Below are 12,518 nucleotides of genomic sequence, written 5' to 3' on the forward strand. Positions count from 1 at the left end.
AAGGGTTACACTTTATAAACAAATGAAAGGATTTGGGCCAACAGCATGGAAGAGAGATAGACCAGTAAGGGACTGTGGCAGATAAATGAGAAGAGAGTCAAAGAACATCCTTATATGATAGGAAACTGCCATAATTCAACATAATCTGGAGGAGGAAGAGGAGCAGTGATTTAGAGTTTTCCTCAACGATGAAGAAAACATGGAAAGTAAAAAAGGCTTGGAGGAATAAAGTCTGGAGTGATTAAAGCTCACGTTAAGCAGCTTTGATTAATAAATGGCAATAGAACAAGAAGGTGAAACAGAGAGAGGCTCAGATGCAGCACTGCAAGGAAGCTACATCAGAAGTGAAGATGATGAACTGATAATTATCGGTGTAAAAATCTCGGGCTGAGTTGTTTGAATAGACAAAGAGACACAGAAATTGCACAGTTTGCAGGGGAAGAAACATTTATGCAATGTCTGAAGGAGCTATTCTGGCAGGCAAGGATTCCCACTCAACATTACTACATCTCTGAGCGTGGGGAAATTCTGAGCAAAAATAACAGTGAAGGATAAAGAACGATAAAGATGTCTCACACAACTATGTATGTCTCAGAGATAACAGACATTCTTCTTTAGTGTCAGAGATGTTGTCTCCTTGCTGCTCTCATGATCCAAAGCACGTTGTGACCTGGTAAACACCCTCTTGTTGGAACAATAGAGCCTTCAAGCTACGAACTGAACCCTTTCAGTCCATGCAGCAGAACAGACAAGAACTTTGCTTCCTCTTAGAAAGCAAAGCACCCTCCTAGATTAACCAGATGACATTTCTTTCCCTTCAGGACAAATTTCTAGAAAAGTTCACAGCTAATTGGCCTACAGCCAGGGCAGCATTCTCTGGCACCACATGCCCATTAAACCCTAGAGTTTGCTGGCACGAGTGTGCTCTGCATTCTGTCCCAGAGATGGCTGCATTTCAGCAGTAATGAAACTGCAGTACTAACAGAGCCACATTCTTTGCTCCAACACCCATGCAGCCCCAGCAAAAACAATGCAGGCAAAGTTAGAAGAACTAGAGGGAGGTGACCAAAGGCCATTCTGTCCAACCTTTATTAAAGCATCACTTGAAAAATAGTCTTCAGTTTCACCCAAGCAATTTATGAACTCTCCTCCACAGTAATTCCACAGGATCTTTAACAAGATGTGTTTTCATATTCTTCTTCCAGCAGAGAGGTTCTCCTGTGCTGCCTTGCAGCCGTTCCTCCCAGCAGCCATGACATTATCAGACAGCTCTCTGTGTTGGTGATGAGCAATATGGACATCCCGTAAGCACCACTCATTGACACAAGAGGTTTACGAAGTACAGGCAGGCAACTGGCAAATAGGGAGGCAAAGTTACTTGACAGAGGTCAAGTGGTACAGCGTGCCAAGGATCGACTTGTCACTCAGGTTTATGGGCATCGGCAGGTTCTCGATTGTTTTGTTGTTGTTTGGTGAGTGTGCAACCTAAGCATTTGCCATGCATCTTTGGAAAAACACAGAATGATGCTGGGAACAAGTAGGCCAGCCAAGCAGGAAAGCTGATGTGATGTGGCTGTGCTGCTGTTAGTCAACCCAACAGCATTTTAGCCCCATATCCCCCATGTTTCCAGTTCCTTGAAGACCTGATGTGCCACATGGGAGCCTCACACTGCTGCAGACACTGGAGTAACTCTTGTGAGGGGCTCAGGCACACCTGAAGCACAATAAGCTGGATACCCAGTTTCTATTCACAGCCACACTGATATGAGTAAAGCCAGTTTAAGGGTTGTGCTGAGGATTAACCAAACAATTCATAGGAAAATCCAAACTTAAGAGCCTGATTTACATGCAAAATACGCAGTCCAGACAGTTAGGAAAAAGGAATTCTCGGCCTCTCTCACTCAGAGTGGATCTTAACTGCGTATTTCTTCTAGTTACAGTGTTCAATTTTCAAGTATGCCTGCTCTAAGTAATCCATATGTGTATATATGTATATATACACTTATTCTAACATAATGAGTTTCAGATTCCCCTGTGAAACCCAGACACCAAGACCTGCTTGCAGGAGACTCATCCAACTCCCAGAGGCCCCTTCCTGTTTTCTTGTTGCACAGCGAAGAACAATACTTACCACACTGCCTGTAAGGCACAGGGCAATTAAAGGCACACTGCAAAGTATTACTTTGGCAATGGCACTCATCTGCTCTCTGAACACTGCTTGTTATTTGGGATTAATCTAGGTCACCAACAAAAGTTGGGAGAGCAGAGGATACATCTTCCTGTTTGTTCTTTTTATTGGTGTCAATGATTATTGCTGGGAGCTGATAATAACATCTAGTGACAAAGAAGTCTGAAGAAACCGATGTTGCTTCTGTTTGGTGAGTACATAAACTTCCCAGCCAACCCAAGAGATGTTCTTCTGGTTCACAGTTTAGACAGACACCATCTATTTCAACATCTCTGCCCCACAACGGATGCCCTGCTGAAAACCAACTGCATTTCTGCACACTCGGCTTCTCGCAGCATCAGCTCTCGTGTATTATCCATCATTTACGGGGATTCATTATCAAAGTACTGCATGCGGGCTTAAGCTGCACAACACCAAGAGATTTGTCTGGACTTCGGAAGAGAATTTATGACATCTAGGAATTAAAAGAAACGTGTCACTTTCTTGGTGCTGTGAGCCTCGACAAAGCTGCTCCTACCAAGGCAGCACATCCCAGTGGCTGCTCTGGCTCCATTGGCTCCGACCTCCAGCTTCTCCCACACACCCACCCCACGCTGTGTGTCTCCCATTTTAGCCAGGCCCTCTCCATCGTGTAACGGGGGGGAAATGTCATCGCTTTTTCCCCTTTTCTATCTCTGTGCCACAAACGGAGCGGCCCTGCTTCCTCCACACCCACTCCCCTTGCTGCAGCTTCCTGTCAGCCCTGCACACCACGCCGCTTCCTCTGGCAAAAGTTTTATCTGTGCTCACTGCGTTAACTGTTCACTTCCCACACACACTGAAACGGCTATTTCTAACATCTGGCGGTTAAACTCTTTCCGACTGGAAAACTTTTCTGGACTCTTTTCCTGATCTCTAAGGTCCCTTCCAACCCACACGAGACTATGAGACTATGAGACTGTGATACTATGACTGGAAAAATTAAAGTGGTGCTCAGGGAGAGTTAAAAGTGCCTTATGTTATTTAATGGTGAAAGAAAAGAAAGGATGGAGAGTGTATGTGCAGGATGTAACATATTGTACGTGTGGGGCTGATGAGGGCACCCAGAGGTGTAGCAGCCCATGGAGTAACAGCCTATAGCAGAGTGCCACATTTCCAAAGTCCACGGATCTCAGAACCCTTCGCCACGAGTGCGAAGCTTCGGAACCTCCCCTGACACGGCTGGGAGGCCCAGGCTCATTCCGTTCAGGCGCTGCATCCCCGGGTACCAACATCCCCTCTCTCTCAGGGGATGCGAGCTCCCAACCCGCCACACCCAGGCCGGCCTCCCCCGCCCCCTCGTTCCCTTCATGCCGCGGGGAGACAGCCCCACAGCGGCTCGCAGTCAGCCCATTGCCGCCCGAGGCCGAACACACCCCGTCGCCCGGTGCCGGGCCGCCCCTCAGGGCAAGGGGGGCCAAGCGGGCGGGGGCAGGAGGGAAGGGGCTGGGGAGGGCCCCGCGCCTGCGCGCTGGGGGCGCGGCGCTGGGGTCAGCCCACCCCTCCGCACCGCCCCCGCCCCCGCCGCGCCAGAGCGAGGCTGGGCGTGCGGCGTCACGGCGACGGCCCCAAGCCGCGCCCCAGCACAGCAGCGAGCGGCAGCGGGCGGAGCGCAGCGGGCTCGGCCGGCGAGGCGGCGGCGGCGGGGAGCGGAGGCGCTGTCCGGTAGGAACGAGGGCGCCGGCCGGGCCCGTGGGGGGTGGCGGTGGGGTGAGGTGGGAGAGGAGGAGGGGGAGGGTGTGAGACGGGGAGCGGCGCGACGAGAGGGAAGGGGCAGGAGCCTGGAACATGGCGGAGGAGGAGTCGCCGCCGCCCGGCCTGAGGCGCGGGGCAGTGCGGGGCCCGGCCATACCGCCCGCTGCCCGCCGCAGAAGTTGGAGCGGAAGCGGAAAGTTGTAACCCCGCGGCTCGGGGCCGCCGGGGAGGGAGGAAGAGAGACGAGGGAGGGGCGGGTGCCGCCCGGCCGGGGACCAGGTCCCCGCAGCCGCCGCCGTTGTCAGCGGGAAGTCCGAGCCGGGCCCCACCTAGTCCGGCCGCCCGCCGCCGCTTCCGGCCGCTGGGCCCGGGGGGGGCCCGCCCGGCCTCGGGGGGTGCGGCCACAGCGGGCGGCCCCGCGAGGAGCGGTCAGCGGGAACTGCCCCAGTGAACAACAGAAAGCACCAAGGGTGGAGGGGAGCCGAGAAGCCCCAGGCCGGAAGGGACAGCGGTGTTCATCGGCACGTCTGAACTCCGGCGGCGAAGCAAATGGAAGAGCTCGAGGGATGCTGCCTGCACCGAGGCAGCGGAACGCACACCCCCACCTCCACATCCCCCCCAACCCCCCAAAATATATATATATGTATCCTCCCATCGAGATATATGTCCAATAGAAGCGAAAGTAAAGTTTTCAGAGGGATGAAATGAAATCAGAGTGTTTTGCGCTGTCCTCGGATAACAAAAAGAGGGTATAGCGCAGCCAGGCTCCTGCAGAAGCCATCAGTGTGCTCTATCTGCCCTTCTGTCTGGAGCTTGTTCCCCCTCCAAGCAGTACAAGTCATCCTTGGGGTGTGACAGGGTGCTGCAGCTCCAATAAAAAGGATATTTCAGAGATGCTCAGCTTGAAAATTGCGGTTTCTGCATGTGTTCCTGCATTTAGATGTTTTCATTAGTGGGACTTGTTATTTCCAGCACATAGCAGCTATATTTTATCCTAATACGAAGTACGTAGACGGAGAATGGCAATGACTCTTCAGCACTCTTTTGTGGCAAAATGTGCACTGAAATCACTGTTACAGAAAAGAAGGAATGAAATGCACTTCCCCCCCCCCCCCCTAATAAATTAGAATTAAAAGGCAAAGCAGCAATCATCTCATTTTATGTTAGTAATCGTTCAGAGATAAATTTATTTCCGTTTTGAAAGTGCTTTGCAGAAGACTTGAGAAAGCAGTCCAGCGGTCTGCTTTTTGGCCTTTTATCTGTACTGAAATCTCAAGCTTTTGGAAAACAGAAGTTAATTTCTAGAACACTCAAGAGGTTTTGCTTTATTCATTACTCCCATCTCACTCCCAAGTCTGTGCTGCAGACTTCGCTCGGCCTAAAAATGGGCTGAGTGTGTAGTGAAGGATGCCTCAGTTGCTCACATCAAAGGCTTTGCAAATAAACTTCCTAAATAATAACACGCAGTGTTCTTTCCCTGTTACCTGTGCATTTCAGAGATGTTCCACATACTGGAATGAACTGCTTAAAGTTGAGCTTGCAACTATAGTATAAGGCTTTGCAGTTCTCTGAGTTGCTCCGTGTGCTATAAAGGTCACGTCATGTATTTGATTTTTTGTGGGTTTCCTTTTTTTGCTTTTCTTTTTAGCAAAGCTGATGGTGCTCGAAGCACCTGCCTGCCTGGGGGTGCTGTAATGTGCAAAACAGAGTTGAAAGACTGTAAGCTTAAAAACAGAACTTGTGTATGAAAAAGACAAACGGTCTTTTGTGCTGCTTGTAATTGGGCGTCTTGCTTCTGTTACTATATACCTTCCTCGGGTTAATTTTCTGAGCAGTATTAAAACTCTGTGATTTTTGTTCTCAAGTTGTTGTGCAGGGCAGTTCATCAAAAATAAATGTCAGACGAGCCATGACAGCTTTCTTTGTGCTGTGCTAGTTTTGCAGAGCGCAACCGACTGACTTTTTAATTGAGCGCCTTTCTGGAACAGAAGCAGATGGGAATCTAGGTGAGAGCCTCCAAAAGGAGGAAGAAATTCCTGAGGAAGGAAGTGTGCTGAAGACGACTTAGCTTGTGATCTAGCACTCAGTAAGCGTGGGAGCTAAAATAAAAGGCTGTCCACCTATCATCTGCAACATGAGAAGTGCAGGAGTCACAGAAGTACTCGGGTGCTCAGCACTTCACTGCTGTGGTGTGAACCCTGTTGTCATAGAGCGCTGCTGGCTGTTCAGAGAGCTGCTCGTGGGAGCAAGGATGTTATTTAGCTCAAAGCACTTCTGGGGTGTGTGGTAAGAGTGGGTGCTCTGAGAATTGCCCAGTGATGCTGAGGTGACCTTCAGATACCTCGCTGGCTTCTAAGAGTGCTCTAATTCTTCAGAGCACGTTCTGCAATTTCTCTCAAGCTTTTTATGAGTTTTAATCAAAATTACTTCTTCAGTAAACAGAACACTAAGTATTCCCCGTGCAACAAAAGTTTATATTTAGCTTGTGGTTGGAAGCGGTGCCACTCTTCTGCCTCAGAACAAGCGCCAAAGCAGACTGAAGTAGTCCGTATATTATCGGTGTGTTGAGTCCCTGCTGAGTTGGGGCAGGTTTCTGCCGTGCTTTGTTGCATCTAGGTCAGGTGGAGGGATTTTTTAGTCAGCCTCCTCCTTTGAAGAGATGGAGAGTATCTACAGAAACTACATGATACCGTTTGAAGGCAGACATTGTTTTCCTGCTCATACATGGTTGAGGTGGTCTGTTTCCATCATAAAAAGCAGGAAAAGGGGAAGGCCTTCTTTTTGAATAGGGGACCTGCTTAGTAGTTGACGGCTCTCATAATTATTCAGTGATTGGGTGTGGGAGAGCTTGAGCATCTCACTGGATGTGTCTGATGTATCAGTTTTGTCTCAGGGCCTGTCAAACATAAGAAAACTGAGCGGGATAGGCACAGTAAAAGTTATGTTCTTAAAAGTCTGTGATACTTTGCTTGCTGTAGGCAGGCAGAGTTTGGAGAAAGTCAGAGACTGGGTGGCACAAGTCATTTCTTGACAGAGCAGCTGAATGGGGCTGCCTTCAGTAGTGGCAGCGAGCACTGGCCTAGGGCCCGCATCTCCCTTGCTTTAGAATACCCAAAGAACACTGGGCAACTCAAAGGCCTTTTTCTCTCTTTTTTTTTTCTTTTTTAACTGTGTGCACCTCGTTTTGAATGCGATTGTAAACTTTTGACGTTCTGCACAGTCTTCTGGCGGCAAAGAAGGGGAAGAAGGCTGTACACACCAGGTTGGCAACCTGCCTCTCAGGCAACTTGTGAAATACAAAGTGATTTGGGGGCCCTCTAGCTATTCAGAACGCTCTCTTTCCATAGGCAGTGTTTTTAGCAGTAGTCTTTATTGCTGAAGCAGCAGGGTGAAGGTACTGTAGAGCCTATGGAAAAGTACATAGGGGAGCTAAAGGAACTTTCTTAGAGTTGAACCAGGAAGAAGAAGCAGAGCTTGGCAGTATCTACTGTATTGTTCCATTCAGCTTTCTAGTTATTAATCTAAGGAGTTTATGTCATTTGAAGTAAGTCCCTGCTATGCAGCTATGAAAAGAGACTGCCAATTACAGTACACATGGTTAGTTCATTCTTGGCCAAGCGAGGAAGGCCGGAGCATAGTGCAGAAGTGGGAAAGCCCATCCCTTCTAATGGACACTTGCGTCCCGTGCAGAGAAACAGCATCTCGTGTTTCTCTGCAGACTGAGATTGTCTTTAGGGATCGTTGGGTATCATTCCTGCAGCTGTTACAACACAGGAAGGTGTTCCACACCTTAATTATTTGACCAGTCCTTCTGCAAAAAGGATATTGCGTGCCAGCATTGATAATTCATGAAATACCTTTCAATGTAACCCTAATCTTAAAGCCATATGAAACTTTATATCATTAATTTTCTGGACAATATTGAGGAACTGGAACAGGGGAACAGTTTATTTTCATAACTAAGGAGAAACCTTCAAGCAAGCATCTGTAATTACAATTTCTGTTTCCTCATAGAAACTCTGAAGAAAATGTGTTCTTTGCATCAAAATTTGTACATACAGTGAACGTTAACTTCACTTGCTTTAACAATAAGCTTTTATTACTCTTTGTCTTCAGCAGATAGTCTGGATTAAAGGTAGAGATGTAGTTGAGCAACACTGCTTTCTGTGTTGTGCCTTTCCTTATAACTTTATATGAAATGAGTTGGTCATAACTTTTTCTTAAACGGATGTACTCTCTGATGCCCAAATGAAGTATGTTGGCTAGCCTTCTCTTTGCTTAATCTATCCTAACTTCCAAGTGCACATAGACTCTGCAGGTGTTCCTTTTAGTTCCACTATATTCATGTTTTAGCTTTTCAGGTGTTTTTTTTTCCCACTCAGTTATCTTCTGTAACCCAGCTGCTTGTGCCGTGGTATTTCCCATGCCTGCAATGAAGGGGAATTTCTTAGAGCAGTCTTTATGTATCAAGAAGAAGCAAAAGGGGTGTGACCACATCTGTCTGGAAGATGAGCAGCAGATGTGTTCATTATTAGCGTGGAGCTTTAGGGGGGTGTACAGGAGGGGGGAGGAGCAGAATGATGCTAGGTGCAGTACTTGAGCACTACTGAATTCAGTGTTCAGAAGTTGTAGGATCAGACCAGCTACATCCTTTTTTTATTAAGACATCATGTGCCATCCTATTTTTACTTAAGATGAAGCTGATGTGCTGCCTGCTACTTGAGCTGCCTCAGAACCTGGACAATACTGGTAGCTACATCATATGATTGTGCACTTCTTGCTTGCAGTTAAACTTCTGTAGTGCCTGGTCTAATACTTCTCCCAAAAGTGATTCATGGGAAAGCTAGTGGGAAGTTGCAGCACATCTTGTTTTGTTGCTTTTTTTTTCCATGTTCAGAAGGGCAAACCTGAACGTAGAATGGAAGTAATCCACTAAGTGGAAGGTACTTAAGAATTTTACTTTCCACAATACAGTATTTAGGACAGGATTTATTTGTTTGCAGGGTGACATAGTTGGGACTGAGCTGCGTTCCTGTGTGTCTAGGTTACATGGTTTAGTGCAAGGGCTGCCCAGTGGCATACTGGACAGGAATCTCTTGTTTATTCATCTTAGAACCGTTAAATAGGTAAGGTGAATCATTAAGACATTTAAGATGCAGTCAGTAACCCTCCTCTGATCTTTCATTATGAAACTGCTTACAACATAATGTTCCGAAAGCTTCACATCCTTAAAAAAGATGACCCATAAAACACAGCCTGCCTAGTTTCTCATGATTGCTTATTGCATGCAGTGTTGTTGAAGGATTTTGTTAGGGTTGGAGAAGTATGTAAATTAATACGGCTTGTGATATCTCGATTCTTATGCTTCTGCAATTGTGTTTAAATAGTGTGTATCTACACCATTCTAGCTTTTTGTCACCCTTCTGACTTGTTTAAAATGGAAAGTTGTTGGTGAACATGATCTTATCCCTGTTGGGGGAGTGGTCCATCTATTTATGCTTGTTATTCTATTGGTGCCAATATATGCAGAGTCCTGTGTGCCTTTGTGAATTTGATGATGAGCAGTATCAGGAACTTGAGTTCTTTGGTAGTTTGAATTCATCTTGATAGTCCTTGCCTGTGTTATACAAGTCCATGGATGAATTTCCAAAATGGTTTAACATGAGCAGCATTCATGGAATATAAGCACACAACATGAGCTGCCTTGTGTTCTTAGCGTGCTGTGAAATGCTTTGAGAAAAGTCCAACTTGTGCTGATTTTAGTTACTTGAGAATACAACATACGTCTAGAAATTGATGCCAAATTGTCGTCTTAATCCTCGGTAGAATATGGGAAGCTGTGTAGACGTCCTTTGGCATTTAGCAGAAGCACTGGAAGAGGCAAGAATAGCTGGCATGGCATGGGTTGAAAAGGACCACAATGATCATCTGGCTTCAACCTCCCTCCCATGGGCAGGGTCATCAACCACTAGACCGGGCTGCCCAGAGCCACATCCAGCCTGGAATTGTTGTTTTGGCTCATTGCATGCTCTTTTAGTTTATCTTTTCACCTTCATTACATTTGAGCACACCCGTTGCTTTTTTATGATCCTCTTTCCTTTTCTGATCTCCCTAAGCGCTTTGTTTCAGGAAGTGACCTGAGCTGTACTGGGGCTCTGCCAGAGATCTGGTGTAGAAAACTTGTGTAAGAGCTGAAGTTCTGCAAAAAATGAGTAACTGAAAGCAGTTTCAGAGTGAAGTGCTGTATGTGGTAGTGTTTGGCATCTTTGCTTTTCATTAGTTTCTTAAGACTCAGACAAGAAATGCTGCTCCTATGAGAATAGGAATTAAAGTGAATAAATAGAATGCTACACGTGAAAAAGAATAAGTAGGTTGTACAATTTTATTCCTTACAAAGATATGAAACTTGAAGCTGCCTTTTCTGTTAGGAATGTGGGTTCTGTCCAGTAACTTAACGTGCATGTTGTGTTGATTCTTCAGTAGTTTGCCCTTGCTTAGGTACAGCAGCTGATACTTTGAACCAAGTACGGTCTTGCTCACTAGAAACACATCCTGCTCCTTGCCAGAGGCAAGATCGTGAGATGCAGTTTACAATTCTTTTCAAATTTGTCAAGTTTAAACTACTTGTAATTTCAGCTAATGGAATTCTGCCTTGGCCAGCCTTGCTGTGAAGTACTTTTTTAGAATAAAATTCTTTGGTGGACTTTTCATAAAGGAAAGCCGAAGCCTCTTTTCCGAACTGATTGCCCAGTTGGCTGTGATAGTAGGAGTGAAGCTAAGGGATCATTCACAGCCTTATCTCCAGATAGTTAAAGTCATAGATCTTGAGAACCAGAGAAGAGGATGCACTGGGTGTACTGGGAACACCCTGAGCAATGTGGAAATATGAGAGTGTGGTTTCATGGAGGATAAACTTGCTTCACTGGAACACTCAGCACAGACTGAGAAGTTGTTCTTCCACTCCGTCTCTTCCCAAAAGATAGGTTGGTTGTGATGCATATCTTTAATTTGCTGGATGTGAAACTCTTTCAATAAAAGGTTTAGAGTGTAGCAGAAATACTTGCTCAAATAGTGTGGCGACTGTCATAGTATGACTGGTAGATGATTCTTAGATGACCAGACAAGCAGGTCTGTATCTAGAAAGATCCTCCTACCCAAACCTCCAGAGCAGATTTAAATTTCTAGTATGCTTTGGACATCCTTTGCTACCCTGTGAAAGTGTGGGTTTGATTTAACTCAGCAGCAAAGCGAATCTTAAGGTACTACAGGTTTCTCCAGTAAATGACAAGCTTTGAAGGTGCAGAGGAACTGTAACTGCGGTCTAAACAAGAGCTAGACTCCTCATAAGAAGATTCAAATAGACTCTTGTGGAGACTTGATTAAACAAATGCAACCCTTACTAATTTGGTAACTCACTAAAGATCTACTCCATGTAATAGTGGCGTGGGGATGAGTGTGATTCAAATTCATTTGGCTAACATTATTCAGCTTTGTGTGTAGGTGTCATTATGTCTTAAAGCTGGGGCTTCCAAGCATGAATTGCTTACCTTTGGGCTCCTGCTTGTAACTGTCTGATGTTTTTTCCCCTCTCTTGGAAATTTCTGATCCGTTAAATGAGATTTTTGGAGGACTGTCTTGAGATGCATCAGCTGCTCACAGAGCAGATGCAGAACTACAGCCTGGCAGGTGAAGATAAGCCACCCTTTATTTCACTGATTTTTAAAATACTCTTGTATGAAGATTACAACAATTTAGCAGTTGCCTCCAGAGCAACTCAAGTTGTCTGTGCATCTGTATATGAGCGAGGATGGTGGGGGTGAACTTAGGCAGTTGTCTTCTTTCAGTCAGGGTATGTTTGAGAGGTTGACACCTCCTTCTGTTTCCCCACCTCAGGAGTTGCAGAGCAGTGAGTTCGCCTCCTTTCCTCCGTGCTGGGCAGCCCACTGCCCTCAGCCTCTCCTCACAGGACTTATCGTCTGCCCAGGTTTCAACCGCTTCCTGTAGGAGTTTCATTCTTGCACAGACTCACCTGAATTAGCGGGTTCAGATTAAACATTAACTATGAAGATAGGCAGTTAAGACACACCTCAATTATTGCAGAAGTAGAACCACTATGTGGCAGAAGATGGGAGCTATTGCTGGATGTTGATGTGTTTTCTTTATTCTTTCTGTTTTCCTAACCTTTCCCCTCACCCCCCAGCCTCAAGACAGAAGTCTCAAGCTTCAAAAAAAGGAACTGCTTAGGGAATTATGCGTAACTTGAGTAACTGGGAATGATGCTTGCTCATATTCAAATACCATACTTCTATTAAGGACGCACTGATGGAATGTTCTAAATGGACATGAGTTGCAATTACTTGAGACTTCTTTGATATGGTTCATTTATCATAGAAGAACTAATTTTGTTCCTGTTGATGATTGCTAATACCCAATATTCTCAATTTACATAGGATTAGTGTCCTTTCAATAGCTAAAACTTCTAACCATAATTAAAATGACATACAAGAATTGGAAGACATCTTGAGCTACTAACCTGGTTTGTAACGGAGTGTCTGTAAATCATACAGTAGAGACAGGGCTCTGTAAGTCATGCAATTTGTCATAAACTGTGTTTTGA

General features: G+C 45.9%; 1 protein-coding gene across 1 annotated transcript in view; it reads left to right on the forward strand.

Annotated features, from left to right (window-relative positions):
- The first annotated feature begins 3,746 nt into the window (after positions 1 to 3,746).
- The window catches only part of RAP1B (RAP1B, member of RAS oncogene family), a 31,883-nt gene continuing 23,111 nt past the window's right edge, over positions 3,747 to 12,518 (forward strand). Inside the window, exon 1 of the mRNA XM_015856296.2 lies at positions 3,747 to 3,871. The gene's annotated coding sequence lies outside the window, so the exon portion shown is untranslated. The remainder of the gene's footprint in view (positions 3,872 to 12,518) is intronic.

This window comes from Coturnix japonica, chromosome 1, assembly GCF_001577835.2.
Source record: "Coturnix japonica isolate 7356 chromosome 1, Coturnix japonica 2.1, whole genome shotgun sequence".
Lineage (NCBI taxonomy): Eukaryota > Metazoa > Chordata > Aves > Galliformes > Phasianidae > Coturnix > Coturnix japonica.